This window comes from Gadus chalcogrammus, chromosome 12 (assembly GCF_026213295.1).
Source record: "Gadus chalcogrammus isolate NIFS_2021 chromosome 12, NIFS_Gcha_1.0, whole genome shotgun sequence".
NCBI classification, from domain to species: Eukaryota; Metazoa; Chordata; class Actinopteri; order Gadiformes; family Gadidae; genus Gadus; species Gadus chalcogrammus.
Window position 1 is genome coordinate 10312030 of NC_079423.1, and position 23176 is coordinate 10335205.

The 23176-nt window shown below is 44.5% G+C and overlaps 23 non-coding genes across 23 annotated transcripts; all 23 read left to right on the forward strand.

Annotated features, from left to right (window-relative positions):
* Positions 1–120: 120 nt before the first annotated feature.
* On the forward strand, positions 121–239 carry LOC130394443 (5S ribosomal RNA). Its single transcript, XR_008897600.1, has one exon. It is a non-coding gene; the product is annotated as a 5S ribosomal RNA (ribosomal RNA).
* Positions 240–758: 519 nt separating this feature from the next.
* Positions 759–877, forward strand: LOC130399815 (5S ribosomal RNA). Its single transcript, XR_008902313.1, has one exon. It is a non-coding gene; the product is annotated as a 5S ribosomal RNA (ribosomal RNA).
* A 529-nt stretch (positions 878–1406) lies between these two features.
* On the forward strand, positions 1407–1525 carry LOC130395853 (5S ribosomal RNA). Its single transcript, XR_008898858.1, has one exon. It is a non-coding gene; the product is annotated as a 5S ribosomal RNA (ribosomal RNA).
* A 529-nt stretch (positions 1526–2054) lies between these two features.
* On the forward strand, positions 2055–2173 carry LOC130399684 (5S ribosomal RNA). The gene has a single exon (XR_008902187.1). It is a non-coding gene; the product is annotated as a 5S ribosomal RNA (ribosomal RNA).
* Positions 2174–2692: 519 nt separating this feature from the next.
* On the forward strand, positions 2693–2811 carry LOC130399829 (5S ribosomal RNA). Its single transcript, XR_008902326.1, has one exon. It is a non-coding gene; the product is annotated as a 5S ribosomal RNA (ribosomal RNA).
* Positions 2812–3340: 529 nt separating this feature from the next.
* On the forward strand, positions 3341–3459 carry LOC130400130 (5S ribosomal RNA). The gene has a single exon (XR_008902609.1). It is a non-coding gene; the product is annotated as a 5S ribosomal RNA (ribosomal RNA).
* Positions 3460–3978: 519 nt separating this feature from the next.
* LOC130394664 (5S ribosomal RNA) lies at positions 3979–4098 on the forward strand. Its single transcript, XR_008897800.1, has one exon. It is a non-coding gene; the product is annotated as a 5S ribosomal RNA (ribosomal RNA).
* A 2174-nt stretch (positions 4099–6272) lies between these two features.
* LOC130401259 (5S ribosomal RNA) lies at positions 6273–6391 on the forward strand. Its single transcript, XR_008903723.1, has one exon. It is a non-coding gene; the product is annotated as a 5S ribosomal RNA (ribosomal RNA).
* Positions 6392–8316: 1925 nt separating this feature from the next.
* Positions 8317–8435, forward strand: LOC130395723 (5S ribosomal RNA). The gene has a single exon (XR_008898746.1). It is a non-coding gene; the product is annotated as a 5S ribosomal RNA (ribosomal RNA).
* Positions 8436–8964: 529 nt separating this feature from the next.
* On the forward strand, positions 8965–9083 carry LOC130400837 (5S ribosomal RNA). Its single transcript, XR_008903310.1, has one exon. It is a non-coding gene; the product is annotated as a 5S ribosomal RNA (ribosomal RNA).
* A 529-nt stretch (positions 9084–9612) lies between these two features.
* Positions 9613–9731, forward strand: LOC130400911 (5S ribosomal RNA). The gene has a single exon (XR_008903380.1). It is a non-coding gene; the product is annotated as a 5S ribosomal RNA (ribosomal RNA).
* Positions 9732–10260: 529 nt separating this feature from the next.
* Positions 10261–10379, forward strand: LOC130400515 (5S ribosomal RNA). Its single transcript, XR_008902997.1, has one exon. It is a non-coding gene; the product is annotated as a 5S ribosomal RNA (ribosomal RNA).
* Positions 10380–10908: 529 nt separating this feature from the next.
* On the forward strand, positions 10909–11027 carry LOC130394847 (5S ribosomal RNA). The gene has a single exon (XR_008897966.1). It is a non-coding gene; the product is annotated as a 5S ribosomal RNA (ribosomal RNA).
* Positions 11028–11546: 519 nt separating this feature from the next.
* On the forward strand, positions 11547–11665 carry LOC130395080 (5S ribosomal RNA). The gene has a single exon (XR_008898177.1). It is a non-coding gene; the product is annotated as a 5S ribosomal RNA (ribosomal RNA).
* A 519-nt stretch (positions 11666–12184) lies between these two features.
* Positions 12185–12304, forward strand: LOC130394175 (5S ribosomal RNA). Its single transcript, XR_008897359.1, has one exon. It is a non-coding gene; the product is annotated as a 5S ribosomal RNA (ribosomal RNA).
* A 2995-nt stretch (positions 12305–15299) lies between these two features.
* On the forward strand, positions 15300–15418 carry LOC130401018 (5S ribosomal RNA). Its single transcript, XR_008903481.1, has one exon. It is a non-coding gene; the product is annotated as a 5S ribosomal RNA (ribosomal RNA).
* Positions 15419–15937: 519 nt separating this feature from the next.
* On the forward strand, positions 15938–16056 carry LOC130399816 (5S ribosomal RNA). The gene has a single exon (XR_008902314.1). It is a non-coding gene; the product is annotated as a 5S ribosomal RNA (ribosomal RNA).
* Positions 16057–16585: 529 nt separating this feature from the next.
* LOC130395855 (5S ribosomal RNA) lies at positions 16586–16704 on the forward strand. Its single transcript, XR_008898860.1, has one exon. It is a non-coding gene; the product is annotated as a 5S ribosomal RNA (ribosomal RNA).
* Positions 16705–17232: 528 nt separating this feature from the next.
* Positions 17233–17351, forward strand: LOC130399685 (5S ribosomal RNA). Its single transcript, XR_008902188.1, has one exon. It is a non-coding gene; the product is annotated as a 5S ribosomal RNA (ribosomal RNA).
* Positions 17352–17870: 519 nt separating this feature from the next.
* LOC130399830 (5S ribosomal RNA) lies at positions 17871–17989 on the forward strand. Its single transcript, XR_008902327.1, has one exon. It is a non-coding gene; the product is annotated as a 5S ribosomal RNA (ribosomal RNA).
* Positions 17990–18518: 529 nt separating this feature from the next.
* Positions 18519–18638, forward strand: LOC130394176 (5S ribosomal RNA). The gene has a single exon (XR_008897360.1). It is a non-coding gene; the product is annotated as a 5S ribosomal RNA (ribosomal RNA).
* Positions 18639–20817: 2179 nt separating this feature from the next.
* On the forward strand, positions 20818–20936 carry LOC130401260 (5S ribosomal RNA). The gene has a single exon (XR_008903724.1). It is a non-coding gene; the product is annotated as a 5S ribosomal RNA (ribosomal RNA).
* A 1925-nt stretch (positions 20937–22861) lies between these two features.
* LOC130400838 (5S ribosomal RNA) lies at positions 22862–22980 on the forward strand. Its single transcript, XR_008903311.1, has one exon. It is a non-coding gene; the product is annotated as a 5S ribosomal RNA (ribosomal RNA).
* The last annotated feature ends 196 nt before the right edge of the window (positions 22981–23176 follow it).

The window sequence follows — 23176 nt, forward strand, 5'->3', positions numbered from 1 at the left end:
CTGAATCAATTACTGCCGTTTATATCTAACTAATGATTGTTTTTGTAAAAGTGTAACGTCGAGCCTCAGCAGCTTTCTCACTCCTACTGTATAAAAACTGGTTTTGCGCGTGCACTAATTGCTTACGGCCATACCATACTGAACACGCCTGATCTCGTCTGATCTCGGAAGCTAAGCAGGGTCGGGCCTGGTTAGTACTTGGATGGGAGACCGCCTGGGAATACCAGGTGCTGTAAGCTTTTTCTTTTTCAACTCGAGCTCATTGACTCCGTGGCGTACCGTGACCTGATGTTTACTGCCAACCGCTTTGGAGGATTTAAGCAACATACAAAAACTGACAACGTCTCTCAAAACTGTTTTTGTGAAACATGAGGACAGTATAGTGATACTGCCAGCAGGGAGCACCAGAGAGCTGAACCGACAGTTGTACATTTCTTAAACTTTCACCAACACAAACACGCACGCTCACTTCAGATCATGGGAGGACGTCAAAAAATCACCACCCATTCTATGACACTTTAACCGTTAACCTTGGTTCAAACATTTAACATCAAACGCACACGCAGTGTATTTCAGATAATTAATGAATTCAGATGTCACAATGATCGTTTACATGGATAAGGAGTCCTACTGAATCAATTACTGCCGTTTATATCTAACTAATGATTGTTTTTGTAAAAGTGAAACGTCGAGCCTCAGCAGCTTTCTCACTCCTTATGTGCTACTGTATAAAACCTGGTTTTGCGCCAGCACTAATTGCTTACGGCCATACCACCCTGAACACGCCCGATCTCGTCTGATCTCGGAAGCTAAGCAGGGTCGGGCCTGGTTAGTACTTGGCTGGGAGACCGCCTGGGAATACCAGGTGCTGTAAGCTTTTCCTTTTTCAACTCGAGCTCATTGCCTCCGTGGCCTACCGTGACCTACCGTGACCTGATGTTTACTGCCAACCGCTTTGGAGGATTTAAGCAACATACAAAGACTGACAACGTCTCTCAAAACTATTTTTGTGAAACATGAGGACAGTATAGTGATACTGCCAGCAGGGAGCACCAGAGAGCTGAAACGACAGTTGTACATTTCTTAAACTTTCACCAACACAAACACGCACGCTCACTTCAGATCATGGGAGGACGTCAAAAAATCACCACCCATTCTCTGACACTTTAACCGTTAACCTTGGTTCAAACATTTAACATCACACGCACACGCAGTGTATTTCAGATAATTAATGAATTCAGATGTCACAATGATCGTTTACATGGATAAGGAGTCCTACTGAATCAATTACTGCCGTTTATATCTAACTAATGATTGTTTTTGTAAAAGTGTAACGTCGAGCCTCAGCAGCTTTCTCACTCCTTATGTGCTACTGTATAAAACCTAGTTTTGCGCCTGCACTAATTGCTTACTGCCATACCACCCTGAACACGTCCGATCTCGTCTGATTTCGGCAGCTATGCAGGGTCGGGCCTGGTTAGTACTTGGATGGGAGACCACCTGGGAATACCAGGTGCTGTAGGCTATTTCTTTTTCAACTCGAGCCCATTGACTCCGTGGCCTACCGTGGCGTACCGTGACCTGATGTTTACTGCCAACCGCTTTGGAGGATTTAAGCAACATACAAAAACTGACAACGTCTCTCAAAACTATTTTTGTGAAACATGAGGACAGTATAGTGATACTGCCAGCAGGGAGCACCAGAGAGCTGAAACGACAGTTGTACATTTCTTAAACTTTCACCAACACAAACACGCACGCTCACTTCAGATCATGGGAGGACGTCAAAAAATCACCACCCATTCTCTGACACTTTAACCGTTAACCTTGGTTCAAACATTTAACATCACACGCACACGCAGTGTATTTCAGATAATTAATGAATTCAGATGTCACAATGATCGTTTACATGGATAAGGAGTCCTACTGAATCAATTACTGCCGTTTATATCTAACTAATGATTGTTTTTGTAAAAGTGTAACGTCGAGCCTCAGCAGCTTTCTCACTCCTTATGTGCTACTGTATAAAACCTGGTTTTGCGCCTGCACTAATTGCTTACGGCCATACCACCCTGAACACGCCCGATCTCGTCTGATCTCGGAAGCTAAGCAGGGTCGGGCCTGGTTAGTACTTAGATGGGAGACCGCCTGGGAATACCAGGTGCTGTAAGCTTTTTCTTTTTCAACTCGAGCTCATTGACTCCGTGGCGTACCGTGACCTGATGTTTACTGCCTACGGCTTTGGAGGATTTAAGCAACATACAAAAACTGACAACGTCTCTCAAAACTATTTTTGTGAAACATGAGGACAGTATAGTGATACTGCCAGCAGGGAGCACCAGAGAGCTGAACCGACAGTTGTACATTTCTTAAACTTTCACCAACACAAACACGCACGCTCACTTCAGATCATGGGAGGACGTCAAAAAATCACCACCCATTCTCTGACACTTTAACCGTTAACCTTGGTTCAAACATTTAACATCACACGCACACGCAGTGTATTTCAGATAATTAATGAATTCAGATGTCACAATGATCGTTTACATGGATAAGGAGTCCTACTGAATCAATTACTGCCGTTTATATCTAACTAATGATTGTTTTTGTAAAAGTGTAACGTCGAGCCTCAGCAGCTTTCTCACTCCTTATGTGCTACTGTATAAAACCTGGTTTTGCGCCTGCACTAATTGCTTACGGCCATACCACCCTGAACACGCCCGATCTCGTTTGATCTCGGAAGCTAAGCAGGGTTGGGCCTGGTTAGTACTTGGATGGGAGACCGCCTGGGAATACCAGGTGCTGTGAGCTTTTTCTTTTTCAACTCGAGCTCATTGCCTCCGTGGCCTACCGTGGCGTACCGTGACCTGATGTTTACTGCCAACCGCTTTGGAGGATTTAAGCAACATACAAAAACTGACAACGTCTCTCAAAACTATTTTTGTGAAACATGAGGACAGTATAGTGATACTGCCAGCAGGGAGCACCAGAGAGCTGAACCGACAGTTGTACATTTCTTAAACTTTCACCAACACAAACACGCACGCTCACTTCAGATCATGGGAGGACGTCAAAAAATCACCACCCATTCTCTGACACTTTAACCGTTAACCTTGGTTCAAACATTTAACATCACACGCACACGCAGTGTATTTCAGATAATTAATGAATTCAGATGTCACAATGATCGTTTACATGGATAAGGAGTCTTACTGAATCAATTACTGCCGTTTATATCAAACTAATGATTGTTTTTGTAAGAGTGTAACGTCGAGCCTCAGCAGCTTTCTCACTCCTTATGTGCTACTGTATAAAACCTGGTTTTGCGCCTGCAATAGTTGCTTACGGCCATACCACCCTGAACACGCCCGATCTCGTCTGATCTCGGAAGCTAAGCAGGGTCGGGCCAGGTTAGTACTTGGATGGGAGACCGCATTGGAATACCAGGTGCTGTAAGCTTTTTCTTTTTCAACTCGAGCTCATTGACTCCGTGGCGTACCGTTACCTGATGTTTACTGCCAACCGCTTTGGAGGATTTAAGCAACATACAAAGACTGACAACGTCTCTCAAAACTATTTTTGTGAAACATGAGGACAGTATAGTGATACTGCCAGCAGGGAGCACCAGAGAGCTGAAACGACAGTTGTACATTTCTTAAACTTTCACCAACACAAACACGCACGCTCACTTCAGATCATGGGAGGACGTCAAAAAATCACCACCCATTCTCTGACACTTTAACCGTTAACCTTGGTTCAAACATTTAACATCACACGCACACGCAGTGTATTTCAGATAATTAATGAATTCAGATGTCACAATGATCGTTTACATGGATAAGGAGTCTTACTGAATCAATTACTGCCGTTTATATCAAACTAATGATTGTTTTTGTAAGAGTGTAACGTCGAGCCTCAGCAGCTTTCTCACTCCTTATGTGCTACTGTATAAAACCTGGTTTTGCGCCTGCACTAATTGCTTGCGGCCATACCACCCTGAACACGCCCGATCTCGTCTGATCTCGGAAGCTAAGCAGGGTCGGGCCTGGTTAGTACTTGGATGGGAGACCTCCTCAGAAGCCCAGGTTGCTGTAAGTAGTGACGGGTGTCACCAAAAAAAAAAAAAAACACGCCCGATCTCGTCTGATCTCAGAAGCTAAGCAGGGTCGGGCCTGGTTAGTACTTGGATGGGAGACCGTCTGGGAATACCAGGTGCTGTAAGCTTTTCCTTTTTCAACTCGAGCTCATTGCCTCCGTGGCCTACCGTGACCTGATGTTTACTGCCAACCGCTTTGGAGGATTTAAGCAACATACAAAGACTGACAACGTCTCTCAAAACTATTTTTGTGAAACATGAGGACAGTATAGTGATACTGCCAGCAGGGAGCACCAGAGAGCTGAAACGACAGTTGTACATTTCTTAAACTTTCACCAACACAAACACGCACGCTCACTTCAGATCATGGGAGGACGTCAAAAAATCACCACCCATTCTCTGACACTTTAACCGTTAACCTTGGTTCAAACATTTAACATCGCACGCACACGCAGTGTATTTCAGATAATTAATGAATTCAGGGGCCGTATTCACAAAGGATCTTAGGGCTAAAAGTAGGTCCTAACTGGCGAATTTAGGAGTAACTCCTAAAAATAATGGGCGTGTCACTCTTAAATTTAGGACTCCTAACTTTTTTCACTAAGAGCAATTCACAAAGTATTTTAGGACTAAAAGTAGCACCTAAGTCTAGGAGAGCTTAAAAGTCCTCAAGAGGACTCCTAACTCAGTAAGACCTATTCACAAAGAATCTTAAAATGCCTGCGAGACGAAATGTTAGGGTATTCAACTTATTGTGGAGTTAATGCGCAATGCAATAACATCCCCGACTAACAGGAATAATCCGATTAGTCCCGAAATAAAATGTTATAAAAATTATAAATTATAAAAATATATATATAACTTATAAAAAATAAAAATAATTGCGCCATCAAAAGACGAGGACGTGTTCGTCAATAGGAAGAAAGTGCATTCCATCAACACTCAGGTTGTTTTTGATGCAAATTTTAACATAGCCTACTGGATGTTGTTGCAAAGTGGCCTGGATCTTCAGTTTGATTCGCGCATTTTAATGGTGAGCGGTCTGAGGCAGCTTTTTGAGATGTAGGAGTTGGGTGTCACTTGCTGGGTGACAGTGACTATCCATGCAAGACGTGGCTCTAGACACACCCTACCTCAATCCACAACCGGGAGCACAGTTAAAGTGTAACATGTAAGTGATTACGCAGATTACGCTTAGTCCTATGCGTAAAACACATCGTATTGGCTCTTTGCGAGCACACAAACATACACGAAATGTTGTGGAGAGAGGAATTGGGCAGATGAAACGTCGGTTTCATGTCCTCCACGGAGAAATACGCCTCACCCCAGAGAGGGCAAGCACAGTAATCACTGTATGTGCCATTCTACACAACCTTTGCAAGCGGAGGAACATTCCACAGCCAGACGATGATGATGATGATGATGATGATGATGATGATGATGATGATGATGATGGCGATCAACATTACAAGGAATTTGGCCGTGTGGAACCGAGTGGACTGGCATTTAGGGATCACTTTGAAAACACATTTTAGGTAAACACCTTGGCACAAATCAGTCAACACTTGGGTAGTTCTCTGTAACATTTATTTTCTTTTAGATTTTACGTATTTTTATTGTTTGCTTTCTCTCTCTCTTGAACGTGCAGGCTACAACGTCATTATCGTGGTCTGCACAAAATTGTCATCATGCGTGTATTCTGCTAACTGCACTATAACTACTTCATTTCGCAATTCATTTCTAGCCTAGGCTATTTCCTTGTTTTTCGGTGATTCAGTGGGCTCGTCTGAACAACCAATCACCGAACTGACCGCTTCTAAACTCGTGCACGAGAATTGACGTAATCCATAGCAACGGCGCGTCACTCTTAGTTCACTCTTTGTGATTTATCCTTAGTAAGAGTAGGTCTCAGCGGCTTTGTGAATAACTTTTAAGAAAAAACTCCTACGTAAAATGTTTTAGCGCGAGTTAAGAGCACTCCTAGCGGTAAGATAAAATGCTTTGTGAATACGGCCCCAGATGTCACAATGATCGTTAACATGGATAAGGAGTCCTACTGAATCAATTACTGCCGTTTATATCTAACTAATGATTGTTTTTGTAAAAGTGTAACGTCGAGCCTCAGCAGCTTTCTCACTCCTACTGTATAAAACCTGGTTTTGCGCCTGCACTAATTGCTTACGGCCATACCACCCTGAACACGCCCGATCTCGTCTGATCTCGGAAGCTAAGCAGGGTCGGGCCTGGTTAGTACTTGGATGGGAGTCCGCCTGGGAATACCAAGTGCTGTAAGCTTTTTCTTTTTCAACTCGAGCTCATTGCCTCCGTGGCCTACCGTGGCGTACCGTGACCTGATGTTTACTGCCAACCGCTTTGGAGGATTTAAGCAACATACAAAAACTGACAACGTCTCTCAAAACTATTTTTGTGAAACATGAGGACAGTATAGTGATACTGCCAGCAGGGAGCACCAGAGAGCTGAACCGACAGTTGTACATTTCTTAAACTTTCACCAACACAAACACGCACGCTCACTTCAGGGCCCCGTTTCCCGATAACGATGGATCCACGCTCGTACGATCATTCTCACGATGGATCTTGCGATCCATCGTCAATTTCTTTGGAGCGTTTCCCGAAACTCCTCTTAACGTGAACGCGCATTCGCTGCACTCACGACGTCGTAGGATTGTAACTGTCTACTGACACGGTGCTGAAATGGGCTCCGTAGGAGGGGGAGATGCAGGAATGTCGCAGGAATATTGTGTTAAAAAGGGTTAAAATATATCCCCATCAAGGACAACAGCAGTGTAGCCTACAAAAAAAATAGACTGCAATTATATGAATGCTAAAGACATTAAAACACAATTGATTAGGCTTAAACCGACATATATCAGTCCTAATCCTGTATGCACTGTGCGTTTCACGGCATTTTCCCCCCTGAAATAATTCCTCTTCACACCTGTGAATAACCCGGGAGACGTCCATGATGAGGAATACAACGAAGCCCACCGTCTGGCCCGTTGCATCGTTGAGCGCACGATCGGGAGGTGGAAGTTGCGCTTAGATGCCTCACAAGTCAGGCGGAGGGCTCCAGTTTTCGCCGGCCAAGTCATGCGCCGTGATATGTGTGACGGCTATGTTGCACAACATTGCAGCTAAGGCTGGGGTGGCATTGCTTGAACCGGAGGACGTTGAGGACGATGACGATGAGGAAGATCGGTGTAGGGACGGCCTCCCTCATAACTACGCGGCTGGTTTTCATGCGCGTCGAATAGTGATTGAGACTTTTTTTTAACCCCCTCCACCCTCCCTCATGTCACTAAACATTCCCGTCAACGTGACCAATCCCCACCATATCCCAGCCTTTTGCCTGCTCCTTTGCTTGTTTTTTATACTTTTTTTATTTCTTTATGTTTTATTTTTTTTAATTTCTTTTATTTCGTTATTTTTTATTTTTTTTAATTTGTTTAATTTAATTTTTTTTTTACATTATTTTATGCTACGTTTTATGAGTAGCCTATGTCAGTCTACACAAATCCCCCCACTTTCTCTCACACATTTTGAGTGCCCTGCCTGCGCAAACATTTTCTGGACTGTCCCGTTTTATTTTGGCCATTTGAACATCTTTATTAATAAATTAATTAATAATCTTTATTAATTACCAAACTAAGAACATAAAGGCGCAATGCGTTTTAATAAAACGCATCCAATAGACGGAATGTCCGATGGTGTCGCCACTGAGGCTATAGCTGACGATGCTCTTAGCGTCCTACGAGTACCTACGAGCACCCCTGGAGTACTCGTTAGCTACGAGCGTTTTCAAGACGTTCGTTCCCCACGATGCTTTCGGGAAACGCGGTGAAAACTCTACGATGCCCTTTCGACGCACTTCACGATCCACTTAGGCTAACGACGCTTTCGGGAAACGGGGCCCAGATCATGGGAGGACGTCAAAAAATCACCACCCATTCTCTGACACTTTAACCGTTAACCTTGGTTCAAAGATTTAACATCACACGCACACGCAGTGTATTTCAGATAATTAATTAATTCAGATGTCACAATGATCGTTTACATCGATAAGGATTCCTACTGAATCAATTACTGCCGTTTATATCTAACTAATGATTGTTTTTGTAAAAGTGTAACGTCGAGCCTCAGCAGCTTTCTCACTCCTTATGTGCTACTGTATAAAACCTGGTTTTGCGCCTGCACTAATTGCTTACGGCCATACCACCCTGAACACGCCCGATCTCGTCTGATATCGGAAGCTAAGCAGGGTCAGGGCTGGTTAGTACTTGGATGGGAGACCGTCTGGGAATACCAGGTGCTGTAAGCTTTTTCTTTTTCAACTCGAGCTCATTGCCTCCGTGGCCTACCGTGGCGTACCGTGACCTGATGTTTACTGCCAACCGCTTTGGAGGATTTAAGCAACATACAAAAACTGACAACGTCTCTCAAAACTATTTTTGTGAAACATGAGGACAGTATAGTGATACTGCCAGCAGGGAGCACCAGAGAGCTGAACCGACAGTTGTACATTTCTTAAACTTTCACCAACACAAACACGCACGCTCACTTCAGATCATGGGAGGACGTCAAAAAATCACCACCCATTCTCTGACACTTTAACCGTTAACCTTGGTTCAAAGATTTAACATCACACGCACACGCAGTGTATTTCAGATAATTAATGAATTCAGATGTCACAATGATCGTTTACATGGATAAGGATTCCTACTGAATCAATTACTGCCGTTTATATCTAACTAATGATTGTTTTTGTAAAAGTGTAACGTCGAGCCTCAGCAGCTTTCTCACTCCTTATGTGCTACTGTATAAAACCTGGTTTTGCGCCAACACTAATTGCTTAAGGCCATACCACCCTGAACACGCCCGATCTCGTCTGATCTCGGAAGCTAAGCAGGGTCGGGCCTGGTTAGTACTTGGATGGGAGACCGCCTGGGAATACCAGGTGCTGTAAGCTTTTTCTTTTTCAACTCGAGCTCATTGACTCCGTGGCCTACCGTGGCGTACCGTGACCTGATGTTTACTGCCAACCGCTTTGGAGGATTTAAGCAACATACAAAAACTGACAACGTCTCTCAAAACTGTTTTTGTGAAACGTGAGGACAGTATAGTGATACTGCCAGCAGGGAGCACCAGAGAGCTGAACCGACAGTTGTACATTTCTTAAACTTTCACCAACACAAACACGCACGCTCACTTCAGATCATGGGAGGACGTCAAAAAATCACCACCCATTCTCTGACACTTTAACCGTTAACCTTGGTTCAAACATTTAACATCACACGCACACGCAGTGTATTTCAGATAATTAATGAATTCAGATGTCACAATGATCGTTTACATGGATAAGGAGTCCTACTGAATCAATTACTGCCGTTTATATCTAACTAATGATTGTTTTTGTAAAAGTGTAACGTCGAGCCTCAGCAGCTTTCTCACTCCTTATGTGCTACTGTATAAAACCTGGTTTTGCGCCTGCACTAATTGCTTTCGGCCATACCACCCTGAACATGCCTGATCTCGTCTGATCTCAGAAGCTAAGCAGGGTCGGGCCTGGTTAGTACTTGGATGGGAGACCGCCTGGGAATACCAGGTGCTGTAAGCTTTTCCTTTTTCAACTCGAGCTCATTGCCTCCGTGGCCTACCGTGACCTACCGTGACCTGATGTTTACTGCCAACCGCTTTGGAGGATTTAAGCAACATACAAAAACTGACAACGTCTCTCAAAACTGTTTTTGTGAAACATGAGGACAGTATAGTGATACTGCCAGCAGGAAGCACCAGAGAGCTGAACCGACAGTTGTACATTTCTTAAACTTTCACCAACACAAACACGCACGCTCACTTCAGATCATGGGAGGACGTCAAAAAATCAACACCCATTCTATGACACTTTAACCGTTAACCTTGGTTCAAACATTTAACATCAAACGCACACGCAGTGTATTTCAGATAATTAATGAATTCAGATGTCACAATGATCGTTTACATGGATAAGGAGTCCTACTGAATCAATTACTGCCGTTTATATCTAACTAATGATTGTTTTTGTAAAAGTGAAACGTCGAGCCTCAGCAGCTTTCTCACTCCTTATGTGCTACTGTATAAAACCTGGTTTTGCGCCTGCACTAATTGCTTACGGCCATACCACCCTGAACACGCCCGATCTCGTCTGTTCTCGGAAGCTAAGCAGGGTCGGGCCTGGTTAGTACTTGGATGGGAGACCGCCTGGGAATACCAGGTGCTGTAAGCATTTCCTTTTTCAACTCGAGCTCATTGCCTCCGTGGCCTACCGTGACCTACCGTGACCTGATGTTTACTGCCAACCGCTTTGGAGGATTTCAGCAACATACAAAGACTGACAACGTCTCTCAAAACTATTTTTGTGAAACATGAGGACAGTATAGTGATACTGCCAGCAGGGAGCACCAGAGAGCTGAAACGACAGTTGTACATTTCTTAAACTTTCACCAACACAAACACGCACGCTCACTTCAGATCATGGGAGGACGTCAAAAAATCACCACCCATTCTATGACACTTTAACCGTTAACCTTGGTTCAAACATTTAACATCAAACGCACACGCAGTGTATTTCAGATAATTAATGAATTCAGATGTCACAATGATCGTTTACATGGATAAGGAGTCCTACTGAATCAATTACTGCCGTTTATATCTAACTAATGATTGTTTTTGTAAAAGTGAAACGTCGAGCCTCAGCAGCTTTCTCACTCCTTATGTGCTACTGTATAAAACCTGGTTTTGCGCCTGCACTAATTGCTTACGGCCATACCACCCTGAACACGCCCGATCTCGTCTGTTCTCGGAAGCTAAGCAGGGTCGGGCCTGGTTAGTACTTGGATGGGAGACAGCCTGGGAATACCAGGTGCTGTAAGCTTTTTCTTTTTCAACTCGAGCTCATTGACTCCGTGGCGTACCGTGACCTGATGTTTACTGCCAACCGCTTTGGAGGATTTAAGCAACATACAAAGACTGACAACGTCTCTCAAAACTATTTTTGTGAAACATGAGGACAGTATAGTGATACTGCCAGCAGGGAGCACCAGAGAGCTGAAACGACAGTTGTACATTTCTTAAACTTTCACCAACACAAACACGCACGCTCACTTCAGATCATGGGAGGACGTCAAAAAATCACCACCCATTCTCTGACCCTTTAACCGTTAACCTTGGTTCAAACATTTAACATCACACGCACACGCAGTGTATTTCAGATAATTAATGAATTCAGATGTCACAATGATCGTTTACATGGATAAGGAGTCCTACTGAATCAATTACTGCCGTTTATATCTAACTAATGATTGTTTTTGTAAAAGTGTAACGTCGAGCCTCAGCAGCTTTCTCACTCCTTATGTGCTACTGTATAAAACCTGGTTTTACGCCAGCACTAATTGATTACGGCCATACCACCCTGAACACGCCCGATCTCATCTGATGTCGGAAGCTAAGCAGGGTCGGGCCTGGTTAGTACTTGGATGGGAGACCGCCTGGGAATACCAGGTGCAGTAAGCTTTTTCTTTTTCAACTCGAGCTCATTGCCTCCGTGGCCTACCGTGACCTGATGTTTACTGCCAACCGCTTTGGAGGATTTAAGCAACATACAAAGACTGACAACGTCTCTCAAAACTATTTTTGTGAAACACGAGGACAGTATAGTGATACTGCCAGCAGGGAGCACCAGAGAGCTGAAACGACAGTTGTACATTTCTTAAACTTTCACCAACACAAACACGCACGCTCACTTCAGATCATGGGAGGACGTCCAAAAATCACCACCCATTCTCTGACACTTTAACCGTTAACCTTGGTTCAAACATTTAACATCACACGCACACGCAGTGTATTGCAGATAATTAATGAATTCAGATGTCACAATGATCGTTTACATGGATAAGGAGTCCTACTGAATCAATTACTGCTGTTTATATCTAACTAATGATTGTTTTTGTAAAAGTGTAACGTCGAGCCTCAGCAGGTTTCTCACTCCTTATGTGCTACTGTATAAAACCTGGTTTTGCGCCAGCACTATTTGCTTACGGCCATACCACCCTGAACACGCCCGATCTCGTCTGATCTCGGAAGCTAAGCAGGGTCGGGCCTGGTTAGTACTTGGATGGGAGACCTCCTCAGAAGCCCAGGTTGCTGTAAGTAGTGACGGGTGTCACCAAAAAGGAAAAAAAAACACGCCCATTGAGGAAGTGATACGCCCATTGAAGAAGTGTTTGGTGTGCTTGAGTGGTGAGAGGAGGACGGTGTTGGAGCGAGGATTCTTTTGGTGGTAAATCAAGTATTTATAGATATTTTTTTCGTTAGTTTTGCGTCTAGTCGTTTATTCCCCCGACAGCTTGCTGTTTGGGGGAGTATTAGTATACTTTTGTTCGTTTTTTTTTCGATGTCTCACGCGGTTTCGAAAACTCGAATAGAAGACGGCATGGAACGGAACACGGCTCCTGCTGCGGTGACGGATGGTGGTTGTGTGGCGAAGAGGACATCGGAGGACGTACTAGGCGGGAGACCGGTGACTGCGGAGAGAGCAACAAGAGAGAAGGAGGACAAGGTTGCGGATGGTGGCCCGAGCTACAGCAGGGAGTTGTCTGTGGCTGTGGAGCTTGTGGGAGAGGAGAAAATCCCGATGATGGAGATGCTAAGGGCGATGCAGAGTGTATGTGGATTGGTCTTGGGATGTCGCTACCTCTCATTGAACCAATATGAAGTAACGATGAATCACCCCAACGGGAAGAGGCGATTGTTGGATGGTTTTAGGATAAGGGGGACCAGCGTCGTCGCAAAAGACTTGACTGCAGATGAGATGGTGGTGTCCTTTATGAGTCTACCAGTGTACATTACGGATGAGGAGATTCTGAAGAAGCTTGCGGACTGGGGTGTGGAGGCAGTTTCGCCGATTGCAAGGAGGAAGTGGCCTGGGATGACCATATGTGAGGGTACACGGTTTGTTAAGGTGAAGTTTAACAAGGAAGTACGGTCCTTGCCTTGGTCCACACGTTTTGACACTGAAAAGGGTGCTGAATATTTCCGAGTCATCCATGACAGACAATTAAAGGTGTGTAGATTGTGCATCCAGCCTGGACATATAGTGAGGGACTGTCCTGACTTCCTCTGTCGGAAGTGCGGGAAGCAGGGACACTATGCAAGGGAGTGTGTGGCTGTGATTAAATGCAGAGAGTGTGGTAATAGAAAGGGAAATTGTGTGTGTAAGGAGGAGCAGGTGGGAGGGGGTGCCCTCTCAGTTGACCCAGACTCAAGGGCTGTATCGTTGGAGAGTGAGGAAAGTGGAGGGGAAGAGAGTGCGGAAGAGGAGATGGAGCACGGGGAGCTGTCTGACGGGGAGACAGTCTTGGACAGTCAGCTACAGGTTGTGCTGAAGGACCCGGGTGTGGGGGGCATGGGGTTGCCCGGGGGGCAAAGCTCTCAAGGAGAGCTTTCCTCTCTACCGGCATCTGGGCACCCTACACCAGCGGAGGGCGTAGCCAAGGTGCCGCGGGGGTCTGGACAGTTGGGGAACGAGGCGGGACATGGCACGGGGGCTAGCCTAGAAGTGGATTTGGTTGTGTCAATGGCCCCGGCATCAGGGGGAGATGGGGGCACAGGGTTGGGGGGGGGCAGGAGCTCTCAAGCGGGGCTCCTCTCTTTACAGGCGCCCGGGTGGCCTACAGTAGAGGAAGATGCAGCCTGGGGGTCTTGTGCTGTGACTATTGAGGCTACAGCCGACGCGTCTCATTGGCGTGGTATGGCGCCTATAATTTCCCCCCCCACACTGGCTGATGGAAGGGAGAGGGAGAATAAGTCTGGGAATGAGGCGTTGGGTGTTTGTAGGGAGAGGGCGCCCAGGGTCAGACGCAGGAGAGGGGTTGATTCCGATGAGGAACAGAGGAACTTGAAAAAGAAAGGGGTACGTAAAAAAAAAAAAAAGATTTTAACAGTAATACCCACTCTGTGTCTTTTGATTTCAATGGTCACACTCACATCAATTAATATCAACGGTCTTAACAATATGGCGAAGTTTGATGAGGTGTTAATCAATTTTAAATCCGATATTTTAGTGCTGCAGGAAACAAACTGGACACAGGCTAAAATGCCAGAAATCAAGGAGAAATGGAGGGGACTGTTATTCGTCAATTGTGGGACGGCAAGATCGTGTGGTGTGGCAATACTTGTAAAGGAGGATGTGGTTGGGAATGTGAAGGAGGTTCTGAATGATGGGAAGGGGAGGATTTTCACAAGTATTTTGTTAGGAACAGCACTTTAGTCATGGTAACGGAATCAGGGACGTTAGGATTTAGTGTGTAGTGTGGGCATTGTTTTTCCTGCTTGTTAAGACCTGGCAGACCACTCCGACGCAAATGTTTGTTGTGTATGATTAGGGTTAACCTCTATATGATTGTTGGGTACATTTGTGATTATCAACTGTCTGTATGTCTTCTGTGTGTCATACTGTGTTTGGTTATGACCGTAAAAGATTGTAAATTACTGTAAATACGGAATTTTAATAAAAAAAAACAAGAAAAAAAAAAAAAAAAACACGCCCGATCTCGTCTGATCTCGGAAGCTAAGCAGGGTCGGGCCTGGTTAGTACTTGGATGGGAGACCGCCTGGGAATACCAGGTGCTGTAAGCTTTTTCTTTTTCAACTCGAGCTCATTGCCTCCGTGGCCTACCGTGACCTGATGTTTACTGCCAACCGCTTTGGAGGATTTAAGCAACATACAAAGACTGACAACGTCTCTCAAAACTATTTTTGTGAAACATGAGGACAGTATAGTGATACTGCCAGCAGGGAGCACCAGAGAGCTGAAACGACAGTTGTACATTTCTTAAACTTTCACTAACACAAACACGCACGCTCACTTCAGATCATGGGAGGACGTCCAAAAATCACCACCCATTCTCTGACCCTTTAACCGTTAACCTTGGTTCAAACATTTAACATCACACGCACACGCAGTGTATTTCAGATAATTAATGAATTCAGATGTCACAATGATCGTTTACTTGGATAAGGAGTCCTACTGAATCAATTACTGCCGTTTATATCTAACTAATGATTGTTTTTGTAAAAGTGTAACGTCGAGCCTCAGCAGCTTTCTCACTCCTACTGTATAAAAACTGGTTTTGCGCGTGCACTAATTGCTTACGGCCATACCATACTGAACACGCCCGATCTCGTCTGATCTCGGAAGCTAAGCAGGGTCGGGCCTGGTTAGTACTTGGATGGGAGACCGCCTGGGAATACCAGGTGCTGTAAGCTTTTTCTTTTTCAACTCGAGCTCATTGACTCCGTGGCGTACCGTGACCTGATGTTTACTGCCAACCGCTTTGGAGGATTTAAGCAACATACAAAAACTGACAATGTCTCTCAAAACTGTTTTTGTGAAACATGAGGACAGTATAGTGATACTGCCAGCAGGGAGCACCAGAGAGCTGAACCGACAGTTGTACATTTCTTAAACTTTCACCAACACAAACACGCACGCTCACTTCAGATCATGGGAGGACGTCAAAAAATCACCACCCATTCTATGACACTTTAACCGTTAACCTTGGTTCAAACATTTAACATCAAACGCACACGCAGTGTATTTCAGATAATTAATGAATTCAGATGTCACAATGATCGTTTACATGGATAAGGAGTCCTACTGAATCAATTACTGCCGTTTATATCTAACTAATGATTGTTTTTGTAAAAGTGAAACGTCGAGCCTCAGCAGCTTTCTCACTCCTTATGTGCTACTGTATAAAACCTGGTTTTGCGCCAGCACTAATTGCTTACGGCCATACCACCCTGAACACGCCCGATCTCGTCTGATCTCGGAAGCTAAGCAGGGTCGGGCCTGGTTAGTACTTGGCTGGGAGACCGCCTGGGAATACCAGGTGCTGTAAGCTTTTCCTTTTTCAACTCGAGCTCATTGCCTCCGTGGCCTACCGTGACCTACCGTGACCTGATGTTTACTGCCAACCGCTTTGGAGGATTTAAGCAACATACAAAGACTGACAACGTCTCTCAAAACTATTTTTGTGAAACATGAGGACAGTATAGTGATACTGCCAGCAGGGAGCACCAGAGAGCTGAAACGACAGTTGTACATTTCTTAAACTTTCACCAACACAAACACGCACGCTCACTTCAGATCATGGGAGGACGTCAAAAAATCACCACCCATTCTCTGACACTTTAACCGTTAACCTTGGTTCAAACATTTAACATCACACGCACACGCAGTGTATTTCAGATAATTAATGAATTCAGATGTCCCAATGATCGTTTACATGGATAAGGAGTCCTACTGAATCAATTACTGCCGTTTATATCTAACTAATGATTGTTTTTGTAAAAGTGTAACGTCGAGCCTCAGCAGCTTTCTCACTCCTTATGTGCTACTGTATAAAACCTAGTTTTGCGCCTGCACTAATTGCTTACTGCCATACCACCCTGAACACGTCCGATCTCGTCTGATTTCGGCAGCTATGCAGGGTCGGGCCTGGTTAGTACTTGGATGGGAGACCACCTGGGAATACCAGGTGCTGTAGGCTATTTCTTTTTCAACTCGAGCCCATTGACTCCGTGGCCTACCGTGGCGTACCGTGACCTGATGTTTACTGCCAACCGCTTTGGAGGATTTAAGCAACATACAAAAACTGACAACGTCTCTCAAAACTATTTTGTGAAACATGAGGACAGTATAGTGATACTGCCAGCAGGGAGCACCAGAGAGCTGAAACGACAGTTGTACATTTCTTAAACTTTCACCAACACAAACACGCACGCTCACTTCAGATCATGGGAGGACGTCAAAAAATCACCACCCATTCTCTGACACTTTAACCGTTAACCTTGGTTCAAACATTTAACATCACACGCACACGCAGTGTATTTCAGATAATTAATGAATTCAGATGTCACAATCATCGTTTACATGGATAAGGAGTCCTACTGAATCAATTACTGCCGTTTATATCTAACTAATGATTGTTTTTGTAAAAGTGTAACGTCGAGCCTCAGCAGCTTTCTCACTCCTTATGTGCTACTGTATAAAACCTGGTTTTGCGCCTGCACTAATTGCTTACGGCCATACCACCCTGAACACGCCCGATCTCGTCTGATCTCGGAAGCTAAGCAGGGTCGGGCCTGGTTAGTACTTAGATGGGAGACCGCCTGGGAATACCAGGTGCTGTAAGCTTTTTCTTTTTCAACTCGAGCTCATTGACTCCGTGGCGTACCGTGACCTGATGTTTACTGCCTACGGCTTTGGAGGATTTAAGCAACATACAAAAACTGACAACGTCTCTCAAAACTATTTTTGTGAAACATGAGGACAGTATAGTGATACTGCCAGCAGGGAGCACCAGAGAGCTGAACCGACAGTTGTACATTTCTTAAACTTTCACCAACACAAACACGCACGCTCACTTCAGATCATGGGAGGACGTCAAAAAATCACCACCCATTCTCTGACACTTTAACCGTTAACCTTGGTTCAAACATTTAACATCACACGCACACGCAGTGTATTTCAGATAATTAATGAATTCAGATGTCACAATGATCGTTTACATGGATAAGGAGTCCTACTGAATCAATTACTGCCGTTTATATCTAACTAATGATTGTTTTTGTAAAAGTGTAACGTCGAGCCTCAGCAGCTTTCTCACTCCTTATGTGCTACTGTATAAAACCTGGTTTTGCGCCTGCACTAATTGCTTACGGCCATACCACCCTGAACACGCCCGATCTCGTTTGATCTCGGAAGCTAAGCAGGGTTGGGCCTGGTTAGTACTTGGATGGGAGACCGCCTGGGAATACCAGGTGCTGTGAGCTTTTTCTTTTTCAACTCGAGCTCATTGCCTCCGTGGCCTACCGTGGCGTACCGTGACCTGATGTTTACTGCCAACCGCTTTGGAGGATTTAAGCAACATACAAAAACTGACAACGTCTCTCAAAACTATTTTTGTGAAACATGAGGACAGTATAGTGATACTGCCAGCAGGGAGCACCAGAGAGCTGAACCGACAGTTGTACATTTCTTAAACTTTCACCAACACAAACACGCACGCTCACTTCAGATCATGGGAGGACGTCAAAAAATCACCACCCATTCTCTGACACTTTAACCGTTAACCTTGGTTCAAACATTTAACATCACACGCACACGCAGTGTATTTCAGATAATTAATGAATTCAGATGTCACAATGATCGTTTACATGGATAAGGAGTCTTACTGAATCAATTACTGCCGTTTATATCAAACTAATGATTGTTTTTGTAAGAGTGTAACGTCGAGCCTCAGCAGCTTTCTCACTCCTTATGTGCTACTGTATAAAACCTGGTTTTGCGCCTGCAATAGTTGCTTACGGCCATACCACCCTGAACACGCCCGATCTCGTCTGATCTCGGAAGCTAAGCAGGGTCGGGCCTGGTTAGTACTTGGATGGGAGACCTCCTCAGAAGCCCAGGTTGCTGTAAGTAGTGACGGGTGTCACCAAAAGAAAAAAAAAAAAAAACACGCCCGATCTCGTCTGATCTCAGAAGCTAAGCAGGGTCGGGCCTGGTTAGTACTTGGATGGGAGACCGTCTGGGAATACCAGGTGCTGTAAGCTTTTCCTTTTTCAACTCGAGCTCATTGCCTCCGTGGCCTACCGTGACCTGATGTTTACTGCCAACCGCTTTGGAGGATTTAAGCAACATACAAAGACTGACAACGTCTCTCAAAACTATTTTTGTGAAACATGAGGACAGTATAGTGATACTGCCAGCAGGGAGCACCAGAGAGCTGAAACGACAGTTGTACATTTCTTAAACTTTCACCAACACAAACACGCACGCTCACTTCAGATCATGGGAGGACGTCAAAAAATCACCACCCATTCTCTGACACTTTAACCGTTAACCTTGGTTCAAACATTTAACATCGCACGCACACGCAGTGTATTTCAGATAATTAATGAATTCAGGGGCCGTATTCACAAAGGATCTTAGGGCTAAAAGTAGGTCCTAACTGGCGAATTTAGGAGTAACTCCTAAAAATAATGGGCGTGTCACTCTTAAATTTAGGACTCCTAACTTTTTTCACTAAGAGCAATTCACAAAGTATTTTAGGACTAAAAGTAGCACCTAAGTCTAGGAGAGCTTAAAAGTCCTCAAGAGGACTCCTAACTCAGTAAGACCTATTCACAAAGAATCTTAAAATGCCTGCGAGACGAAATGTTAGGGTATTCAACTTATTGTGGAGTTAATGCGCAATGCAATAACATCCCCGACTAACAGGAATAATCCGATTAGTCCCGAAATAAAATGTTATAAAAATTATAAATTATAAAAATATATATATAACTTATAAAAAATAAAAATAATTGCGCCATCAAAAGACGAGGACGTGTTCGTCAATAGGAAGAAAGTGCATTCCATCAACACTCAGGTTGTTTTTGATGCAAATTTTAACATAGCCTACTGGATGTTGTTGCAAAGTGGCCTGGATCTTCAGTTTGATTCGCGCATTTTAATGGTGAGCGGTCTGAGGCAGCTTTTTGAGATGTAGGAGTTGGGTGTCACTTGCTGGGTGACAGTGACTATCCATGCAAGACGTGGCTCTAGACACACCCTACCTCAATCCACAACCGGGAGCACAGTTAAAGTGTAACATGTAAGTGATTACGCAGATTACGCTTAGTCCTATGCGTAAAACACATCGTATTGGCTCTTTGCGAGCACACAAACATACACGAAATGTTGTGGAGAGAGGAATTGGGCAGATGAAACGTCGGTTTCATGTCCTCCACGGAGAAATACGCCTCACCCCAGAGAGGGCAAGCACAGTAATCACTGTATGTGCCATTCTACACAACCTTTGCAAGCGGAGGAACATTCCACAGCCAGACGATGATGATGATGATGATGATGATGATGATGATGATGATGATGATGATGGCGATCAACATTACAAGGAATTTGGCCGTGTGGAACCGAGTGGACTGGCATTTAGGGATCACTTTGAAAACACATTTTAGGTAAACACCTTGGCACAAATCAGTCAACACTTGGGTAGTTCTCTGTAACATTTATTTTCTTTTAGATTTTACGTATTTTTATTGTTTGCTTTCTCTCTCTCTTGAACGTGCAGGCTACAACGTCATTATCGTGGTCTGCACAAAATTGTCATCATGCGTGTATTCTGCTAACTGCACTATAACTACTTCATTTCGCAATTCATTTCTAGCCTAGGCTATTTCCTTGTTTTTCGGTGATTCAGTGGGCTCGTCTGAACAACCAATCACCGAACTGACCGCTTCTAAACTCGTGCACGAGAATTGACGTAATCCATAGCAACGGCGCGTCACTCTTAGTTCACTCTTTGTGATTTATCCTTAGTAAGAGTAGGTCTCAGCGGCTTTGTGAATAACTTTTAAGAAAAAACTCCTACGTAAAATGTTTTAGCGCGAGTTAAGAGCACTCCTAGCGGTAAGATAAAATGCTTTGTGAATACGGCCCCAGATGTCACAATGATCGTTAACATGGATAAGGAGTCCTACTGAATCAATTACTGCCGTTTATATCTAACTAATGATTGTTTTTGTAAAAGTGTAACGTCGAGCCTCAGCAGCTTTCTCACTCCTACTGTATAAAACCTGGTTTTGCGCCTGCACTAATTGCTTACGGCCATACCACCCTGAACACGCCCGATCTCGTCTGATCTCGGAAGCTAAGCAGGGTCGGGCCTGGTTAGTACTTGGATGGGAGTCCGCCTGGGAATACCAAGTGCTGTAAGCTTTTTCTTTTTCAACTCGAGCTCATTGCCTCCGTGGCCTACCGTGGCGTACCGTGACCTGATGTTTACTGCCAACCGCTTTGGAGGATTTAAGCAACATACAAAAACTGACAACGTCTCTCAAAACTATTTTTGTGAAACATGAGGACAGTATAGTGATACTGCCAGCAGGGAGCACCAGAGAGCTGAACCGACAGTTGTACATTTCTTAAACTTTCACCAACACAAACACGCACGCTCACTTCAGGGCCCCGTTTCCCGATAACGATGGATCCACGCTCGTACGATCATTCTCACGATGGATCTTGCGATCCATCGTCAATTTCTTTGGAGCGTTTCCCGAAACTCCTCTTAACGTGAACGCGCATTCGCTGCACTCACGACGTCGTAGGATTGTAACTGTCTACTGACACGGTGCTGAAATGGGCTCCGTAGGAGGGGGAGATGCAGGAATGTCGCAGGAATATTGTGTTAAAAAGGGTTAAAATATATCCCCATCAAGGACAACAGCAGTGTAGCCTACAAAAAAAATAGACTGCAATTATATGAATGCTAAAGACATTAAAACACAATTGATTAGGCTTAAACCGACATATATCAGTCCTAATCCTGTATGCACTGTGCGTTTCACGGCATTTTCCCCCCTGAAATAATTCCTCTTCACACCTGTGAATAACCCGGGAGACGTCCATGATGAGGAATACAACGAAGCCCACCGTCTGGCCCGTTGCATCGTTGAGCGCACGATCGGGAGGTGGAAGTTGCGCTTAGATGCCTCACAAGTCAGGCGGAGGGCTCCAGTTTTCGCCGGCCAAGTCATGCGCCGTGATATGTGTGACGGCTATGTTGCACAACATTGCAGCTAAGGCTGGGGTGGCATTGCTTGAACCGGAGGACGTTGAGGACGATGACGATGAGGAAGATCGGTGTAGGGACGGCCTCCCTCATAACTACGCGGCTGGTTTTCATGCGCGTCGAATAGTGATTGAGACTTTTTTTTAACCCCCTCCACCCTCCCTCATGTCACTAAACATTCCCGTCAACGTGACCAATCCCCACCATATCCCAGCCTTTTGCCTGCTCCTTTGCTTGTTTTTTATACTTTTTTTATTTCTTTATGTTTTATTTTTTTTAATTTCTTTTATTTCGTTATTTTTTATTTTTTTTAATTTGTTTAATTTAATTTTTTTTTTACATTATTTTATGCTACGTTTTATGAGTAGCCTATGTCAGTCTACACAAATCCCCCCACTTTCTCTCACACATTTTGAGTGCCCTGCCTGCGCAAACATTTTCTGGACTGTCCCGTTTTATTTTGGCCATTTGAACATCTTTATTAATAAATTAATTAATAATCTTTATTAATTACCAAACTAAGAACATAAAGGCGCAATGCGTTTTAATAAAACGCATCCAATAGACGGAATGTCCGATGGTGTCGCCACTGAGGCTATAGCTGACGATGCTCTTAGCGTCCTACGAGTACCTACGAGCACCCCTGGAGTACTCGTTAGCTACGAGCGTTTTCAAGACGTTCGTTCCCCACGATGCTTTCGGGAAACGCGGTGAAAACTCTACGATGCCCTTTCGACGCACTTCACGATCCACTTAGGCTAACGACGCTTTCGGGAAACGGGGCCCAGATCATGGGAGGACGTCAAAAAATCACCACCCATTCTCTGACACTTTAACCGTTAACCTTGGTTCAAAGATTTAACATCACACGCACACGCAGTGTATTTCAGATAATTAATGAATTCAGATGTCACAATGATCGTTTACATGGATAAGGAGTCCTACTGAATCAATTACTGCCGTTTATATCTAACTAATGATTGTTTTTGTAAAAGTGTAACGTCGAGCCTCAGCAGCTTTCTCACTCCTTATGTGCTACTGTATAAAACCTGGTTTTGCGCCAACACTAATTGCTTAAGGCCATACCACCCTGAACACGCCCGATCTCGTCTGATCTCGGAAGCTAAGCAGGGTCGGGCCTGGTTAGTACTTGGATGGGAGACCGCCTGGGAATACCAGGTGCTGTAAGCTTTTTCTTTTTCAACTCGAGCTCATTGACTCCGTGGCCTACCGTGGCGTACCGTGACCTGATGTTTACTGCCAACCGCTTTGGAGGATTTAAGCAACATACAAAAACTGACAACGTCTCTCAAAACTGTTTTTGTGAAACGTGAGGACAGTATAGTGATACTGCCAGCAGGGAGCACCAGAGAGCTGAACCGACAGT